This window comes from Panthera uncia, assembly GCF_023721935.1.
Source record: "Panthera uncia isolate 11264 chromosome A3 unlocalized genomic scaffold, Puncia_PCG_1.0 HiC_scaffold_11, whole genome shotgun sequence".
NCBI classification, from domain to species: Eukaryota; Metazoa; Chordata; class Mammalia; order Carnivora; family Felidae; genus Panthera; species Panthera uncia.
Genome location: NW_026057578.1, coordinates 96,248,021 through 96,269,325, shown reverse-complemented (window position 1 = coordinate 96,269,325; position 21,305 = coordinate 96,248,021).

The window sequence follows — 21,305 nt, the reverse complement described above, 5'->3', positions numbered from 1 at the left end:
AAATTAAAAAGTACATGGAGGCAATGAAAATGATAACACTACAGCCCAAAACCTCTGGGACACAGCAAAGGTGGTCATAAGAGGAACATATATAGCAATCCAGGCTTTCCTAAAGAAGGAAGAAAGGTCTCAGATACACAACCTAACCTTACACCTTAAAGAACTGGAAAAAGAACAGCAAATAAACCCCAAACCAGCAGAAGACAGGAAATAATAAAGATTAGAGCAGAAATTAATGCTATCGAAACCAAAAAACAAAACAAAAAGACACAACAACAACAACAACAACAACGACAACAACAAACAGAATGGATCAATGAAACCAGAAGCTGGTTCTTTGGAAGAATTAACAAAATTGATAAACCACTAGCCAGTTTGATCAAAAAGAAAAAGGAAAGGACCCAAATAAATAAAATCAAGAAAGAAAGAGAAGAGATCACAACCAACACAGCAGAAATAAAAACAATAAAAAGAGACTATTATAAGCAAATATACGCCAATAAAATGGGCAATCTGGAAGAAATGGACAAATTCCTAGAAACATATACACTACCAAAACTGAAACGGGAAGAAATAGAAAATTTGAACAGATCTATAACCAGTAAAGAAATAAAATGAGTAATCAAAAATCTGCCAAAAAACAAGAGTCCAGGGTCAGATGGCTTTCCAGGGAAATTCTACCAAACATTTAAGGAAGAATTAACACCTATTCTCTTGAAGCTGTTCCAAAAAATAGAAATGGATGGAAAATTTTCAAACTCTCTCTGTGAAGCCAGTATTACCTTGATTCCAAAACCAGACAAAGACTCCACTAAAAAGGAGAACTACAGACCAATTTCCTTGTTGAACATGGATGCGAAAATCCTCAACAAGATATTAACCAACAGGATCCAACAATACATTAAAGAAACTATTCACCACGACCAAGTGGGGTTTATACCTGGGATGCAGGGCTGGTTCAATATCTGCAAAACAATTAACTGATTCATCACGTCAATAAAGGAAAGGACAAGAACCATATGATCCTCTCAATAGATGCAGAGAAGGCATTTGACAAAATACAACGTCCTTTATTGATAAGAACCCTCAAGAAAGTAGGGATAGAAGGATCATACCTTGAGATCATAAAAGCCATATATGAAAGACCCAATGCTAATATCGTCCTCAATGGGGAAAAACTGAGAGCTTTCCCCCTAAGGTCAGGAACAAGACAGGGATGTCCACTCTTGCCATTGTTATTCAACATAGTATTGGAAGTCTTAGCCTCTGCAATCAGACAACACAAAGAAATAAAAGGCATCCAAATCAGCCAAGAGGAGGTCAAACTTTCACTCTTTGCAGATGACATGATACTCTATATGGAAAACCCAAAAGTTTCCACCAAAGAACTGCTAGAACTGATTCATGAATTCAGCAAAGTTGCAGGATATAAAATCAATGCACAGAAATCAGTTGCATTCTATACCCCAGCAATGAAGCAACAGAAAGAGAAATCAAGGAATCGATCCCATTTACAACTGCACCAAAAACCATAAAATACCTAGGAATAAATCTAACCAAAGAGGGGGAAATCTATACACTGAAAACTATAGAAAGCTTATGAAAGAAATTGAAGAAGACACCAAAAAGTGGAAAAAGATTCCATGTCCTGGGTAGGAAGAGCAAATATTGTTAAAGTGTCAATACTACCCCAAGCAGACTACATATTCAATGCAATCCCTATCAAAATAACACCAGCATTCTTCACAGAGTTAGAACAAACAATCCTAAAATTTGTGTGGAACCAGAAAAGACCCTGAATAGCCAAAGCAATCTTGAGAAAGAAAACCAAAGCAGGAGGCATCACAATCCCAGACTTCAAGCTATACTACAAAGCTGTAATCATCAAGACAGTATGGTATGGACAGAAAAACAGACACTCAGATCAATGAAACAGAATAGAGAACCCAGAAATGGACCTACAATCATATGGCCAACTAATCTTTGACAAAGCAGGGAAGAAAATCCAATGGAATAAAGACAGTCTCTTCAGAAAGTGGTGCTGGGAAAACTGGACAGCGACATGCAGAAGAATGAACCTGGACCACTTTCTTATACCATACACAAAAATAAACTCAAAGTGGATGAAAGACCTCAATGCAAGATAGGAAGCCATCAAAATCCTCAAGGAGAAAGCAGGCAAAAACCTCTTTGATCTTGGCCTCAGCAACTTCTTATTCAACACGTCTCCAGAGGGAAGGGAAATAAAAACAAAAATCAACTTTTGGGACCTTATCAAAATAAAAAGCTTCTGCACAACAAAGGAAATAATCAGCAAAACTAAAAGGCAACCAATGGAATGGGAGAAGATGTTTGCAAATGACATATCAGATAAAGGGTTAGTATCCAAAAACTATAAAGACTCTATCAAACGCAACACCCAAAAAACAAATAATCCAGTGATGAAATGGGCAAAAGACATGAATAGACACTTCTCCAAAGAAGACATCCAGATGGCCAACCAACCCATGAGAAAATGCTCAACATCACTCATCATCAGGGAAATACAGACCAAAACCACAATGAGATACCACCTTACACCTGTCAGAATGGCTAACATTAACAACTCAGGCAGCAACAGATGTTGACGAGGATGCAGAGAATGAGGATCTGTTTTGCACTGTTGGTGGGAATGGAAGCTGGTGCAGCCACTCTGGAAAACAGTAGGGAGGTTCCTCAAAAAATTAAAAATAGAATTACCCTATGACCCAGCAATTGCACTACTAGGCATTTATCCAAGGGATACAGGTGCTGGTTCAAAGGGACACATGCACCCCCATGTTTATAGCAGCACTATCAACAATAGCCAAAGTATGGAAAGAGTCCAAATGTCCATCAATGAATGAATGGATAAAGAAGATGTGGTACATATATACAATGGAGTATTACTTGGCAATCAAAAAGAAGGAAATCTTACCATTTGCAACTACGTGGATGGAACTAGAGGGTATTATGCTAAGCGAAATTACTCAGAGAAAGACACATATCATATGACTTCACTCATATGAGAACTTTAAGAGACAAAACAGATGAACATAAGGGAAGGGAAGCAAAAATAATATAAAAACAGGGAGGTGGACAAAACATAAGAGACTCTTAAAAATGGAGAACAAACAGAGGGTTACTGGAGGGGTTGTGCGAGGGGGGATGGGCTAAATGGGTAAGGGGCATTAAGGAATCTACTCCTGGAATCATTGTTGCACTATATGCTAACTAGGATGTAAATTAAAAAAATAAAAATTTTTAAAAAATGAATAAATGTTAAAAAAAAAACCATCCTGCCATTCCTTTTAGAGTGTAATCCATTGTTTTCATCTGAAACATCAACAAGTTTTTATCCAAACAGTAGGCACACTGGCAGTCTTCCCCTATAGTTCCCCAGACATATCTGGATCAAGCTTGTTATAGATGATGATGATGATCATGATGACTTTTATGTTAGAGAGAGAGTGCAAGCAAGGGGCAGAGGAGAGAGCGTGAGAAAGAGAGGATCTCAAGCTGGCTCCATGCCCAGCACAGAGCCCAACACAGGGCTTGATCTCATGACCCTGAGAGAACCACCTGAGCTGAAATCAAGAGTTCAACACTCTTGACTGAGCCACCCAGTTGCCCTAATATTAGATTATTTTTAACAAAGGAAGGGGTGAGAAATGAGTAAGCCATTAACATGAAATAGCTTATAATCAATGTGTGTGTACGCATGTGTGTGCATGTGTGCTGCTGAGGGGTGGAATGTGGAGAAGAAAAAGAACCCACTGAAAATAGAAAAATAATCATATAGCCCAGTGGTAAGAACTTCCAATTGGAGAATTATGTAACTAGATCATAGAAATACAAGAAATTCTGTGCCTCAATTTCCATACTTATAGAATGAGCTGTTAGCATTAGAAAATTTGGGTTCCTGCAGTCACCTCATTAGTCACTCTGTTTCCTATTTCATCTTTGCCCAGTCCCTTTTCTCTGTTTTTGGAACATTATCTCTCAAATGCATTTCTGCGTTGATCAGTGAGCTTCAGGATAAAGTCCTTAGCTCAAAATAATCTTGTCTCTACTTTCTCTTTAACATCTATCTTCAAATGTGTTTCTAGCCATTCCATTATGATTTCTAACTCCCACTTAGTTCTGTCATAGCTTAGCATTTACATATACTGATCCCCTGCCTGGAACGCCCTCTTTTTCTTTTTCACCCATAGTTAACTTCTACTAATTTTTAAATCATGTTTTAAGGCTGAAAATACACTTTGCTTATTCTTTTTCACTAAAAGACTGGTTAGCTGCTCCCTTCCTGTATTCTTATGACACCACATGTTTACCCTTTCCCTGATTATCAAGGACTTGTATTACTTGCCAAGGTATACAAATGAATATTCCATATTTTTTAAAGGGAGTATTTTTCAAAAAATTTTTAATGTTTATTTATTTTTGAGAGAGAGAGAGAGCACGAGTGGGGGGTGGCTGGGGGAGGTCAGAGAGAGAGGCAGACAGAGAATCTGAAACAGGCTCCAGGTTCTGAGCTGTCAGTACAGAGCCCAATGCGGGGCTCAAACTTGGGAATGGCAAGATCATGACCTGAGCCAAAGTCGGACGCTTAACTGACTGAGCCACCACGGTGCCTCTGTATATTTCATATTTTTAAATTAAGTATTATTATTATTCACATTGTTACTGCTTTATTTTTAAAGAATAGTCACCATTAACTGAGCTACTTTTATGCATAAGGGGGGAAAGTATAAACAGTGTCCACTATAACATAATTGCAAAGGCTGAAAATTTCACATTTAGATTTTGAAGAGCCTTTGTCAATCTCTGTTTTGGTCTGATTTTCATTTAATGACTCTCTTTAACTGGTGAGGGTATTACTGTTTTACTTAAGATGTAACTTCCTGAGGCAAGGGGGAGGGAGAGAAGGGAAGGCTAGTAGAAAAGCACTGTATACAGTGTCAGAGTGGGGAAAAGTGTATCCTTCAGCACCATCATCCCCACCTGCTGCAAGAAGATCTCAGCATAGTCACCTGAGGAAAGCTTCAGGAGTTGTAAGGCTCCACATAAAGAGAAGTGTGAACCTAGGTGCTGGGCAAGGAATGCAAGTATGTATAAAAGTGTAGCTGGCCGGGAGCATGAGTCTTTGACTGCAACTCCCTCCTGAGACAGCAAGAAACTGGCTGTGTACCAAATCTGGTGTGGGGAGACCAACTTTCCTCTGTGAGTCCTGCCAGGTAAAGCCTTTGTAATTGCCTATGGCTGGGTCGGAAAGATAAAACAGAGTTTTTTAAGCAGGGGTTTTACTTCTCATTCTCTATTAGGTTAGTTCCAGGAACTTCTTCTGGACGATGTATTTAGATTGGCTTTAGGAGAAACTAAGGAGTGTTTGGCTCAAAGATTTTTCTATGTTTTCTCTAATAAACTCTGGGAATGTGGTCAGTTCCCAGTGCAGACCTCCTTTTTTATGCTGCCACAAGACCAGGTAGCCAGGAATAGTCTTCCATATTTAGACTGCCTCAGTCATGGGGCCTTCAGAGTTCACAGCTCAAGGTTTTGTGTGGTCCACTGAAGGTTTTCACATTGACTTTGATATAAGAGAGAAGCACCCATTCCCATTCCCCATAGAAGGGGATATTATATCACAGTACTGCAAATTTCCAAAGACATTCTTGTTCCAAGCTCCTTCAACCTCAACAATTCTGTAAGTAGAAATCTATAGATCTAAGTGATATATATATATATATATGTATATATATATACATATATATATATGTATATGTATATATATGTGTGTATATATACATATATATATACACATGTGTATATATATATATATATATATATATCACACAACACCAGTCTTTTGTTATCTTCTTTGCAAGTCCTGCATAGTATGTCAAGCCAATACTTTTTGAATATGAGAATGTTTTCCATATTACTTTATGCTCATCTTTTTGGGAAACTGGCCAAAACTGAGATAAAGTGTATGCATCTCATTATACTTAAAGCACTGCTAAGAAGGAAACCATGTCATATTCAATCCTGATTTTATAGCTGAGGAAAATAAGGCCCAAAGAAGTGAAATAGTGTTTTAGCCAATATTATGCATTTTATCAGGGTGCTGGGAAATTAATTGTTTATATTTAATTCCAGTAGTCATCTCCATACCAGTTTTACTAACAGTATGATTTAGGAGAGAATAAATAAGGACTCTGAACCTCTGTTTCTGCATTTTAACCTAATTTTCTGTTAAAATTATATGAAATAATGTAAGTAAAGTTGTTAGCAGAAGGCTGATCCATTGTGTACCCAGAAAATGTAAGTAAGTAGTCTCTTTCCTTTACCACTTTTTTAAATGCTCATTCTATAAATCCACATGTATTTCTAAAAATCCTAATATAGTTTAGAAAATATAAATTCATTTAAGTATTTTTTTCATTTGAAACTGGGATAGATTTTGACACCTCTTGTTTTAATGTCCTAAGGAAGTAAGAAGATTGCATAAAGGGAGGATTATTATATCTGAATTGGAAGAGAGGAGGAAATATAATAAATACTATGAGCGTAATAAATGAAAAGGAGAAATAAATGTCTAGAATGGAGACAAACTGCAATGAAAGAGAAAATCTTAGGGTAGCACTTAAATCTGTAAACTGATGGAGAGATCAATGGTCTCAGGCAACTAATTATTTATCTGTGAACAGGGCTTGTTTTGTAAATAAATAACCTGGGAAAGCATTAACTTGACCAGTTAGAGCTCTGAACACATAGCAGATCAAAAATTAGAAAATATTAGACAAGACAGATGAAGAATGACCATGCCTGGAAGGTGTCAAATGCATCATTTATCAAGTAGATTATATGCATTATAAGCAAATGGTATAACTGAGTAAGTAGGTACAAACTGGATTTCTTTTTTATTTTCATACATAGATATGTGATCTCTCTCTCTCTCTCTCTCTCTCTCTCCATCTATCTTCTCCAATTGGAAGAAGATTGTTTTTCTCAGTGCTTGCTTGTGTAAAAATTTCTTCCCACTGGGAAATTTGAGGCGTGTAAAATACCTGATGATCATCTCAGAAGACAGATGCAATTCCAATGTGAACTTAATTCTGAGTCTGTGTCACTCCTTGTCCTAAGTTCCTCTTCAGTTTAATTAGGCACATCAGAAATAGTGTGTTATATCTTCCTGAAATGCCAATTTCTCTCTCAAATATTGATCAAATACCTACTATTAGTCACTGTAACACTAAACCATACCTGACTATCTCTTGATATCTTCCATAAAATGGCTTGCTAGTTATGATGAAGCTATGTTTCGTGATATTCCTCATCTTTTTTCTGTTCCATTCAGAGATCCCATTTTATCAAAGGCATTGGAACCAGTGGGCTCAAATGTCTGTTCAGGGATCAATTATTGGTTTAAATTAGTGTCAGGTATACTGGTTCATATGAAAGGAGTGGAGGGGAAAGAGGTGTTTGTACTTGCTTTTGAAAAGGCCCTATAGACATTGGACAATGCTGCAGAAAATCTTGGCCTTTAACTGATTTTAAGTTACAATATCCCCATAGTTAGCCTAGAGGTGGATCTTAAGCACTAGGAGTTCTGCTCTTAGAGGGCAGGCTCCAAATTTCTGATCTAGATATTTAAAATTAAAATCTCAATGGATGGTCTCAGTAGAAGAATGAAAGAAGCACATGTGAAATCAGTGAATTGAAAGAACAAAAGAAATTACTCAATTTGAAAAAAAAAAAGAGTGAAAATAGATTGGGGAAAAGAAACAAAGCCTCAGGAATTTGTGGGATTGTAACAAAAGATCCAACATTTATGGCATCAAAGTCCCAGAAGGAGAGGAGAAAGAGGGCAGCATTGAAAAAGTACTCAAATAAATAATGGTTGAAAATTTTCCAAATTTGGCAAGTCATAAATATAGATTCAAAAAGCTGAGTGAACCCCAAAGAGGAGAAAACCAAACAAATTCACACCAAGGCACATTATGATCAAACCTCTGAAAACTAAAAACAAAGAAAAAAAATATGTATAATATACATTATATATAGATACACACACATATATAATATATATACACAAAGGAAAATATATTATATATATTATATATTATTTATAATATTATTATATATTTATAATATATATTATATATTAATATATACATATAATATATTAAAATATATAAACAAATACAAATTATATTATATTATATAATTTATAATATATTATATTACATATATAATATATAATATATACATAATATGTTATATATAAATATTTTATTTATACACATAATATATTTATAAATTTTTATAAATATTTTATAAATATTTATATTTTAAATTTTAATTTTTAATTATAATTTTTAATTATAAATATAAACATATTTATAAATATTTATTTATATATATTTCTTTGTTTTTAGGTTATAGTATATATACATATAAATAGTATATTTAGTTTTAGTATATATACATATATATAAAGATTTATAATGGAAGACTACTCATCAGAAACTGAAGACCAGAAATAAATGCTAAGCATTTTTTAAATGCTGAATGAAAAAAATCTGTCAACCTAGAATCTTATATCCAGGAAAAGTAACATTTAGGAAGAAGGAAATCAAGATATTCTCAGATGAAGGAAACTAAGTTAATTAATTGCTAGCATGCCTACACTGAAAGAATAGCTAAAGGAAATTATCTAAAGCAATAAAGAAGGAATTTTGGAACATTATCAAGGACTAAGGAACATGATAAACAAAGATATGGATAAAACAATAGACTTTTGTATTTGGGCTCTCTGATTTGTGTTTGGTGATAAAGGAAAAAATATAACACTGATATGTTTCTAAATATACAAATAAGGGATAGTTAACACAATTAAATTATAAACATAGAGGGTAAATGGATGTAAAAGGAGGTAAGGTTTCTGTACTTCACTTGAACTGTTAAAAGATGACATGGATAGACTTGGATAAGTTATAGATATATAATGTAAACCCAAGCAACTACTAAAGTAGCTACACAAAAACACTATATATAAAATAAGTGCAGTTCTAAATATTTTCAAGAAACTCACATGAAGTACCTGAAAAAAAAGGATAAATATAATAGAGAGAACAAAGAAAAAACAAAAAATAAAATAGCAAAATAAAAATAAAAAACAAAAAATAAAATCCCCAACATATCTATGATTACCTTAAATGTAAATGGTATAAATACAGCAATTAAAATACAGAGATTGGAAGTGAGAATTGAAAAAAAAATGGCCCACTATGTGTTGTCTTGATGTCCACAAGAAACTCACTTCAAATATAAAGGTACAGGCAAGTTGAAAATAAAAAGACATGGATTAGATTCCTAAGGCTGCTGTAAGAAATTCCTATAAACTGGGTGGCTTAAAAAGCACAAATTTATTGACCTCCCATTTTGGAGGCCAGAGATCAGAAATGAAGATATTGGCAGGGCTGTTCTCCCTCCAAAGTCCCTAGAGAAGAATTCTTCCTTGCTTCTAGCTTCTGATGGCTCCAGGTGTTCCTTGGTGTGAGGGCACTTAACTCCAGTGTCTGCCTCTGTCTCCACATGTCCTTCTGCTTTGTGTCCTTTTTCTCTTCTGATAAAGACACTTGTCGTTTGATTTGGGGTACACTCACAAAATTTAGGATGATCTCACATCAATATCCGTAACTTCATTGCATCTGCAAAGACTTTTTTTCCCCCACATATGGTCACATTAAGTTTTCAGGGCATGGGCGTATCTTTTTGGGAAACACCATTCAACCCATTACAGGATGGAAAAAAGATATATCATGCAAACATTAGTAACAAAAAGCAAGCATGGCTATATTAATATCAGCTAAATTAGATCTTAGAACAAAGAAAATTGCCAGGGAAGGGAGGATTATCGTACAATGATATAAGAGGTCAATCTCCAAGAAGACATTAACAATATTATGTGTGTAAGTACCAAACAGTATATGTGCAAAATACATGAAACCAAAACTAATAAAACTGAAACGAGAAACAGACAAATCATGAATATATTTGGAGACTTCAACAACCCTCTATGAATAACTGATGAAAAAAGTAGAAGGCAAATCATCGAGGATGCAGATGACTCAACATCAACTAATAGTATCTAATCAATATTAAGAAACATACTACTCAAACACACATGACTAAATATATCATCATATACTCCACGTACCTTTAAGCCTGATATGTCACATATATGCTGCTAATAAAAATTCCTACCACGCACCCCACTAAATGCATTATCACACTCCACAAAACACAAACCGTTTCACACATAAAATCATTGAACACAGTGTCACATACCTCACACAATTAAACACAATGTAACACACATATATTTCTAAATACAGTAAAAATAAAGGCACCACAGACCATTAATACAATGTTTTACTCCTAGATCAGTAAACATAGAAGCACACACACCAGGCGCCACCAAACAAGGTATTTTATACAATATCACTAAACACATTGAAACACCTACATTTTCCCTGGAAACTGTCTCACACATGTATCACTAGACACAGTGGTATACATGATGGACGCCACCAAGCACAATCTCCCATGCATGTAACACTAAACAAGCAGCATGAAACGGTGTCTCACACATGTATCAGTAAACGTACCAGCACACACGCCGCTAAACCCAAGTCCTCACACATGATTCACTGTATGGAGTAGCACAAGCATGAGTCATCACTAAACATAGTATCTCGAGCAGGAACAAACACACCTGGAATCTTTAAACACAGTGTCTCCCACATACATCCCTGAACAAAGTAGCAAGCATGCCAGGCACTATTAAACATAGTAGTTCACACACGTCACTGAACACGGTAGCAAACACCAGGCATATCTGCACAGTATTTGCTTTTGCACAGCCAACCTTGGTAGTTCATACTCCAAGCACTACTAAACATAGTGTCACAGGTGTGTCACTGCAACACTAGCACACATATCAAGTGCTATTGATATGGTAGCTAACAAATATATTGTTAAAGTATCACAGAAAAATAGGCACTCTAAATAATGTTTTGCACAAGCATATCACTAAACATAGCAGTATGCACAGCGATACACACAATTCTTCACATATATGTAGCTGAACATTGTAGCACACATTTCTCTAAAGAAAGGTTTATATATACAATGGAATACTACTTGGCAATGAGAATGAAATCCTCCATTTGCAGCATCGTGGCTGGAACTGGAGGGTATTATGCTAAGTGAAATAAGTCAGTCAGAGAAAGACGGATACCGTATGTTTTCACTCATATGTGGATGTTGAGAAACTTAACAGAAAACCATGGGGGGAAGGAAAGGGGGAAAAAAGTTAGAAACGGAGAGGGAGGGAGGCAAACCATAAGAGACTCTTAAATACAGAGAACAATTTGAGGGTTGATGGTGGGTGGGGAGAGGGGAAAGTGGGTGATGGGCATTGAGGAGGGCACTTGTTGGGATGAGCACTGGGTGTTTTATGGAAGCCAACTTGACAATAAATTATATGAAAAAAATATAATTGATGGAATGCAAAAAATAATAAAGAACATACCATCCACACGAGGCACCACTGAATAGACTGTCTCACACATATACATGACACATGTATCGCTATCCCAGCAGCACATACACCACTGAGCCCAAGGGTTCTAACGACATATGTCATTAGATTAGCACAACCTCAGCGCAACACTAAACACAGTGTCTCACATAAGATTACTAAACACAATGCCACACACCCTTATAGTTTTAAACTCAATATCTCACTCCTATATCACTGAACAAAGTAGCAAATACACTAGGCACAAGTAAACACAGCATTTCACTTATATATCACTAAGCAGCATAGCAAATAAATAACTCTAATATTGCTAATCAGAGTACAGTATGCTATTGCCCACCACCCCTTGTCTGTTCTTTTGCTTTTCAGGGTTTAGTTGTTAACAGTCAGCCACAGTCTGGAAGCAGAGGATATTCCTTCTCATTTATGGTCACAAAGCCAATAATAGTCTAAGGCTATGTCACAATGCCTAAGTAATAGTCTAAGGCTATGTCACAATGCCTAAGTCATGTACCACATTTCATCTCACCACAGACGTGTTTTATTATCTCACATCATCACAAATAAGAAGGTGAGCACAATACAGTAAGATACTTTGAGAGAGAGACCACATCCACACAACTTTTATTACAGTATATTGTTAAAATTATTAGTTATTGTTGTTAATATCTTACTGTGCCTGATTTATAAATTAAACTATATTATAGGTATGTATGTATCGGGAAAAAATAGTATATATACGCTCCAGTAGTATCCACAGTTCCAGGAATCCACCGGGAGTCTTAGGAAATATCCCCCATGGATAAGGGGGGCGGGGAGATACCATACAGCTATTAATATATTTACTAGTGAAATGTAAACTCTTTCTGTGATCAAGAAGGCAGCAAGCATAGTTGTTTCCATCACTTGTACTCATGGTTTCTGGATATCTTAACAAACGCAGTAAGACAAAAAAATATAACAAGTGGTAAAAAGGTTGAATACGAAGAAACAAAACCATCCTTATATACAGATAACACTGTATGTATAAAACAGGAAAAATCATAAAATAAACTTAGAATTAATACATGAAATTAAGAAGTCACTTCTTACAAGTTTGAAATATAAAACTCAGCATTTTTATATGCCAGAAATAATTCAACAATAATTACAAAAGGAAAAAACTAAATTATGCCATTAATAGCAGTCTCAAATAACTAGAATGATTCTAAAAAGTATGTGTTAAATTTTCTATATATAATATTGTCAACATTGCTAGGATAAATTAAATAAGACCTAAATAGATAGAGGCATGGTATGTTTATAGTTCAAAATACTCAATATTGTAAAGGTGTGGGGCACCTGGGTGGCTCAGTTGGTTAAGCAACCGACTTCGGCCCGGGTCATGATCTTGCCACTCGTGAGTGGCCTCTCTCTCTGCCCCTCCCCAGCTCATGCTCTATCTCTCTCTCTCTCTGGAAAAATAAATAAACTTAAAAAAAAAAAAAAAGAAAAAAATTGTATACATGAGATTCATCTTTGTTGAGTACAACAGTAGTTCAAATTAATTTGTTAGAATATTGTATTGAATAAATATACCACAATGTATTTACCCATTCTACTGATGACCCTTTGGGTTATTTCTAATCTAAAGCTAATATGAGAGATGCCACTATGACTTTTTGGTATTGTGTCTGGTGCACAATGGGATGCATTTCTACTGCTCACTGCCTCATAAATAAATAAATAAATAAATAAATAAATAAATAAATAAATAAACAAATACATAAATGAATAAATGAATAAATAAATACATTAAGTAAGTAAGTAAATAAGTAAGTTCACATTTATTCTGCTTTATTGGTTACTGACAAAGATTTCTAAAGGAGTTATACCAATAAACACTCCAACAGTGGTTGAGAGTTCTAGTTTTTCTGTAACCTCATCAGAACTACGTAATATCAGCCATTAAAATTTTAACCATTCTAGTAGGTGTTAGTGGTATCTTTTATTGGTTTTAATTTTCATTTTATTAAATTCTAATAGGAGTGAGCAGCTTTTCATGTCCATTGATTTGAATATCCTATCTAAAGTAACTGTTCTCCTTTGTCCATTTTTTTTCTAGCAGAATTTTTGCTTATTGATTTGTAGAAGTTCTTTAAATAAGCTCTGTAAAAACAGATTGTTAGTTATATCTTTTGCAGATGTCTTTTTGCATTCTGGGGCTAACATTCTCAATGGTGTCTGATCAACAAAAGTACTTAATTTTAGTGAAGTCTAAAATATCAATATTTTCTTTCATGGTTAGTGCTTTCTGTGTCTTATTTATTAAATACTTTTCTACCTGAAGTTGATAGTCACCTATGTTATCTTTTTAAATTTTCATTGATTTTATGTTCACATTTAGATCTATAGTCTAGCTAGAGTTCATTTTTTGGTATAATCTGTGGTAGCATTCAAATTCACTTTTACCCATATGGAATTTCAGTTCACCTAGCAGTATTTATTGGAAAGACTATTCCTTTCCTTATTGATCTCCTGTCACATTTTTACCATATTCAAGTGTTCAAATATGTAAATACATGTTTATAGACTCTCTTAGTCTATCCCATGATCTTTTTTTCTTTATGGTTGGACCGTATAAACTTTATGTTATACCTATAAAGCACTGACTTAAGAACTATAGCTTTATAATTACTCACTATCTGATAGTGTAATTCCACCAATTTTGTTCTTTAAAATTTTTTGAACTAACCTTGGACGAATATACCCCATATGCATTCTAGAATTATTTTGCCAATCTCTCTTTCCCAAATATTTAAACTTTGCTTGGATTTCATTGAGTCTGTGGATAAACTGGAAAATTACATGTTTACAATATTGACATTTTTTAATGTTTATTTCCTTTTGAGAGAGACAGAATGAGTGGGGGAGGGGCAGACAGAGAGGGAGACACAGAATCTGAAGCAGGTTCGAACTGTGGGGCTCAAACTCACGGACGAGATCATGACCTGAGCCGAAGTCAGATGCTCAACCAACTAGGCCACCCAGGTGCCCCACAGGTATACAATTTTGAATAAATGTCTAATTTCATTAATTTAAATTTGAAAATAGGCAAAGAATCTTTGATGCTGAAATTCAGGATAGTGTCTCCCTTTTGGAAGATGGGGGAGGTAGAGATTAGGCAGGCATATGAGTGGCTATTTCTTAGGTGCTGGTTATAACCTGTGTCTTTATGTGTGCTTGGGTTACACAATTTTGTGTCCTTTATAATTAATTCTGATATACTCTGTGATTTGGGGGCTTTTTTCTTTTTTTTTTTTTTTTAATTTTTTTTTCAACGTTTTTTATTTATTTTTGGGACAGAGAGAGACAGAGCATGAACGGGGGAGGGGCAGAGAGAGAGGGAGACACAGAATCGGAAACAGGCTCCAGGCTCCGAGCCATCAGCCCAGAGCCTGACGCGGGGCTCGAACTCACGGGCCGCGAGATCGTGACCTGGCTGAAGTCGGATGCTTAACCGACTGCGCCACCCAGGCGCCCCTTGGGGGCTTTTTTCAATGTATATTATGCTTCACTAAAAACAATTCTTAAAAATGTATATAGCTGGGTCTGACCCCACAGTCTGGAGATGGGGCCTGGTTGTCTGATAGCCCTTTCCACATTTTGGTTTTCCTGGAAGAAAGAGGAAAGGTCTGTCCATTTCCAGTTCTCTTCCCACCCTATAAAACCATGTATTGCTGAGTTATGAGCAATTACAGAAGGACATGTTTTGGAATAATCAGAGTAACTTTATATTAATCTTAGAAAAAGGTTTTAAAAATCATTTAGTGGAGACAGAAATATAATTTTATATAGGCTAAGGAAAGAGAACATTTAATTAACAGAACAATACATTTGGAGATTTTGATAGGGGTTCCAAATATTATGTACCTGGAGGATGGAAGCTCATTGGCTCAACAACATTTATGAAAGACTATAAACTATATTCCAGTTAATTTCGAAGCAACAGGGATTTGCTCACTAAGTATCTTCGTTTCCTTAATAGACCATCCTGGATCTGTGCTCATGAACTTGTCTAAAACCTTTTAAAACTATTTTAATCTCTAATTTGTATATGTATTGAAATGGAAATACTAGGTTTTATGACAGCTGAAAAACAAATAGCATCTAGAACTTCCTTGAGAAAACTCGCTTATTCCTGACTTTTCATATTATGAATGCACTTCTCAGAACTTTGGACATCACTTCATCAGCACTGCATCAACCCAGCTGGACCAATAACATTAAATATGGAATGAACAATCAGAGTTATTCTCCAAAGAAAAGCAGTAAGGGCAGTGTGTCCCCCACGCTGGGAAATTTGTTCAGAGGTCTTCTGTGGGACTCAGTTGACATTGAAAAACAAGGAAATCCCTTTGCACTGATGCTAAGTCAAAAATCAGTATCCTCACCAGCAGCATAAGCATCCTCACCCCTATAACAACAGAAGCCATTCGTAAGAAATGAAAAGACACCATTACTCTTTTCTGCTGAGGAATGAGTGTCGTCAGGCACATCTGTCATCCCTCGGTGAAGGAAACTTCCATTGCATTTTATAGATTTGGATGTCCAAGAAACTGTCATGGAGATATGACAGATGGAGAAACTAGAAGAGCCAGGAAGATAATCCGTAGGTAGAGGAAATTAAGTTTGCTCCTAAGAAGACTTCAAAATAGATACTGCTAACTAGGCCTCAGAAATAGTTCCTTAAGAATAGCTCTGTCAGATTTCACACGTTTATCATACATGGAGTACAACTATTGTAGAGACCTAAGAAGAAGCTGAAGTCCTTATAACCTCAATAAAGTTACTCCAAAGGGGAATCTAGGGCATATAACATTAGATTTTGATACAAGATGGAATGAAAGTAGCAGCAATGTCTATACGGTTGAGATTGCTAGAGTCTTAAGAAAGTAAACTAATTTATCCTTAGAGGGTGATACAAAAAATAGTACAGACCCTGGGATATGGGATGACAGCTATAAGTTTGATGCCTGAGTAATAGCACCTTTTGTGGCTTAGTGAAGATTCTGCCTCAAAATATCCCTTCTTTACAGGGCTTAGTTTTGTTAGCCTCTGAAAAGAAGGTAGGTATCGAGCAATCAAGGCTAAGGAAACTCACTGATGGAAAGTGATTAATTAAACTCTAAGCCTCTTCCTTTTGAAATTCAGTGTTACTAGAACTTTTCTAAGGTGGTTGAGGTGAACTGGCAGGAAAGAACATAGAGGCCCTACAAAGGAAATTTCCTTTGAGGGAAAGAAAATCAGCATTGGTGATGGAGTTTCAAAATTATGGCCAAGACAGATGTGGGCCAATGACAGATTTTGAAATTGCATGGCTGAGATGAGAAGCTCTCTGCTGTTTCAGGCACTCTCAATTGGCACACTTCCACTGGGAACAGTAGCTGAAAGAGTAACCCATACTAATGAGCACTAACACTGCAGATCCAAACATGGGGCTCTTTGTCTAGTGTAAGAATTTGGGCCAGTTGCAATCACAATTGCAGCAGTGAAAAATAAAAGAACAAATTTTGTGGGATCAGTTTTCAATAGTGACTCTGTGGTAATGTGACCATTAGAGAATGAGCCAGGGATAGAGGTGAAACAAATTCTACTTTCCCAAATCAACTGGAAGAAGGTGACCTTTGGAAGAAGGGATTCTGGAGCTTGGATTTCTCAGGCACATACATACACATTTGTGTGCATGTGGGAGTGTGTATGTGTGTATATAATCAACGCAAAAACATTTACTGGGTGGGCCCTGTATGATGGCCTGTATAATACAAACATGTTCTTAGAGGCTGATGATACAGGGATGAGATAATGTGTGCACACGACCAGGCATCACTTTATAATTCACTTTCACTCATGTGATTTCATCTGACCTATATAACATTATTCCATTTTACAAATGATGAGGCCAAGGCTTAAGTAATACACATAGTCATTGGCCAGGGAGTCGAGCTAGGACTGGAATCTGCTCATCAAAATTTAGTGCTGTAACTTTACCTCCAACATTACACATACCTACTCTGGTTATTGCTGTGTTTAATCCCCCAGAGGGTTGCCTTTGATCCTTAGAATTAACTACAAAATATACAAGAAAGATGGACATGCCCTGGTCCCTGGCAAATACATCACGTTCATGTCTGGCTAGTCTCCCCATCCCTCCCTCCTTTACAGGAACACAGGTCTTCATTCAGTCCTTCAAACATACAGTCCTATACATGCATCTGTGTTCCATGACACTTGGTGCACTTAGTTTTGTTAGTAATTACTGGTAATCATTTATTTAATATCTGGCTTCTCAGCTAGACTGTAAGTCCTACACTGGCAATTCCATATCTGCATTGTCTACTTAGTCTCTGCTCAGTGCTTCTCTCGGTATCTGGCACACAGGAAGTGCTCACTACATATTTCTTAATTTATGCACCAACTCCAATTATCTTCCCCTGATCTTAGGTAGCTCCTGCTCCTATGGCATCTTTCTGATATATGGCAGCTTACATACACCTCCTTTGGATAGCCTGTGTAATTTCTGCCCATTCTTCCAAATCCAGTTTAAGACTTTCTAGAATACTTATTTCTCCTTCTTCCTATCTTCTCACACATTTGCTGTTAGAATCACACAATCAACATTTGATTACACTCATTCTTCTTAGAAAAAAAAATGTACATTTCATGAGTATGTTTTCTTTTACTTCAGTAGGATTTAAGATATTAAAAAAAAATTCTGAGTGTCTTTTTCTTCTCATTTTTTTTTACAGAGCCTAATGCCTGCTGGGCACCTTTAAGGCCATGGATAACAACTTGCTGACATTGATTTGGAAGACATTGAAGAGTACAGAGCAGTTAGAGAAGACAAAGGTTTCGGACAGAGTGCATGGTCCAGAGCTGATCCAAGAGAGGGCTTAAGAAAGGCAGCCCTTTTTCTTTTTCTTTCTTTCTTTCCTTCTTTCTTTCTTTCTTTCTTTTTCTTTTCTTTCTTTTTTTGTTTTGTTTTGTTTTGTTTTGTGTTTTGGAGGCTGCATGTCTAGAGATTATGGTGAACATCTCAAAACATACCTGAGTAAGTAACACAGTAGATATTTGTCTGCTGGGATGCATCTGTGAGAAATGTACTGACTAAGCCAATCTGAAAACTAATAAGAAAGTCAAGGTGAATGGGAGATGTATTGTTTGAGAACTCCAAACACAATATTCACAGAAGTTCTAATTTAACCTAATTTGAAAAAGCAACACAGAAAGTAAAGCAAAACTCATTGGAATTTAAATCGCTTACAATCATCTGTGTATTTGGCTCCTTTTATTCAAATATTTTTGGAGTTTTAAAACATTGAATTTAATCAACCCAACAGTACAAAAATTGGCAATCTGACAGAAAGGAAATAATTGAATAGATTTTCTTCTTTCAACGTGAATAGAAGTTGTGGACTGTGGAAACCTATTTGTTCCCTATTCATGCCATGTCATAAATCTATAGAACTGAACAACCTTGTTCTGAAAATCCTTTTCAGACTGAGAACATGAGGCTCTTAATCTCCAAATCCTGTGTTCCAACCTGTACTGAGCTGATAGGTTTGCTTTTTTCTTACTAAACTGTGAATTTCTGGGGTCCAGAGAATTTTTTTTTTTTTGCATGACTATCTGTTATGTAGTTTCTGACTTTTATAAGGCACTTTTAAAAGTGAAAGGATGAAAAAAGAAATACAGGCAGATGCTATTGTGGATAATATTTTCAAAATTATATTTAGCAAAACATGAAAGGCCCCTACCTACAGTTCAGGAAAATGCATTTTTAAACAGACCTGACCTAAGTAGGAACAAAGATGATGAACTCCCTGCTGCAACATATTTCCAGAATCTGCCTTCTAGAATGCCTGACATTTCCATGTCTATTTTAGCTTAGGTTTGGTTTAGGCATTGATGGCTCCTCTTAAAGCATCAATGTGGTATCTGAGATATGAGCAATACGTTAAGCCACTATCAGCTACATGAATTAGTGTATCAGATATACCAAGGGAAAACTAGTTGAAGGATGGGGACATAAGTAAGATAAGTTTTTGACAAGAGACGAAGGAAATTATGGATCTGAGCTTATCCTCTGAGAGGAAAAGGTTTATGATCATTGCAAAGCAAGAAAACAGTTGTTGAAAGAGATAGAAGAAGTCAAGTCACACAATTCTCTTCTGAAGTGGATCTACAACAGATAGTTCAATTCAATGGTGTTACTAAGTTTTGAGTCCCTATTGGATTAGAATACTTTGCTGTGACATGGAAAGGAATCACAGAAATGAGAAGGAGCAGCACTGATACAGATGTGTCACTGTTGTGGCACAGAAATAGATCTTCCCTCTCCAAGGCTCGTGATCAGCTACTTGCATGACTAGCTACTCAGCACAGTTATTATACCATCTCTAAACCTGTTTGGGAGCTAGAACTAAGACCGTATGCATATAGTGTTTAAAGGGAAGTGTTGGGGCTTGACAGGAGCATGGTTATGTGGATATGGTAATGCTTGCCCTCTTCATAAGAGTAATGAAAATCTTCTCATGGTTTCATTTTTTTTCTCTTTATTCCTCACTCCACATCAACGTTTATACTGTCTTGGGGCACTGGGGTGGCTCAGTCGGTTGTGTCTGACTTCGGCTCAGGGCATGATCTCACGGCTTGTAAGTTCAAGCCCTGCATCGGGTTCTGTGCTGACAGCTCAGAGCTGGGAGCCTGCTTCAGATTCTGTCTCTGTCTCTCTGTCTGTCCCTCCCCTGCTCACACACTGTCTTTCTATTTCTCTCAAATATAAACATTAAAAATTTTAAAAAGTTTATACTATCTTAATACATTCTGTTTATTTTTTAATGCAGATGAATCCATAGATATTCATCAGTTATACAATGCGTCCAGCAATTATAAAATGCATTTTCTCAGATATCCTGGATGGGGATATTGAGCCTTGGGTAAAGGTGGAGGTGGGTATAGAGAGAATGGGTTTCCTTTACATCTTCCTAACTAATGTTGGCTCATATGGTAATCAAAATATACTGGTTTATCCAGGTGGGTCCAATGTAGTCACAGGTGCCCTTTAAAGGCAGAGATCTTTCTCCAGCTGGCAGGCAAAACTGGAATGAAGAAGTTAGTGAGGTCAGAGGGATTTGGAGTATGAGAAGGGTGGGATTGCTGGTTTAAAGATGGAGGGGGTCACAGATGGGATACAGGCAGCTCTTTGAGCAAGGAGAGGAGGTACTGACAGCCAGCAGGGAAATGGGGACTTCAGACCTAAAGCCACTGGATCATGCCAACCACCTGGATGAGCTTGGAAGCAGATTCTCCCCTGCAGGCCTCCAGATAAAAGCCCAGCCTGACCAGCACCTTGATTTTAGACTTGAAAGACACTGAGCAGAGAACTAAGAGCCACCTGGAGTCTGACTGCAGAACTGTGAAATAATAAATGTATATTGCTTTAATATGCTGTTTGTGGTAATTTATTACTCAGCAGCACAAAACTAATACAGACACATACTGATATATTTAGTAGTAAAATTATGTGCTGAAAAGCTTGTATCAAAGTAATCTAGGGGGGTGGGTAAGGGTGGAGAACATATGAAATGTGGATGACTAAGGTGTTGGTAATTGATGAAGGAGGTCAATAGGCCATGGG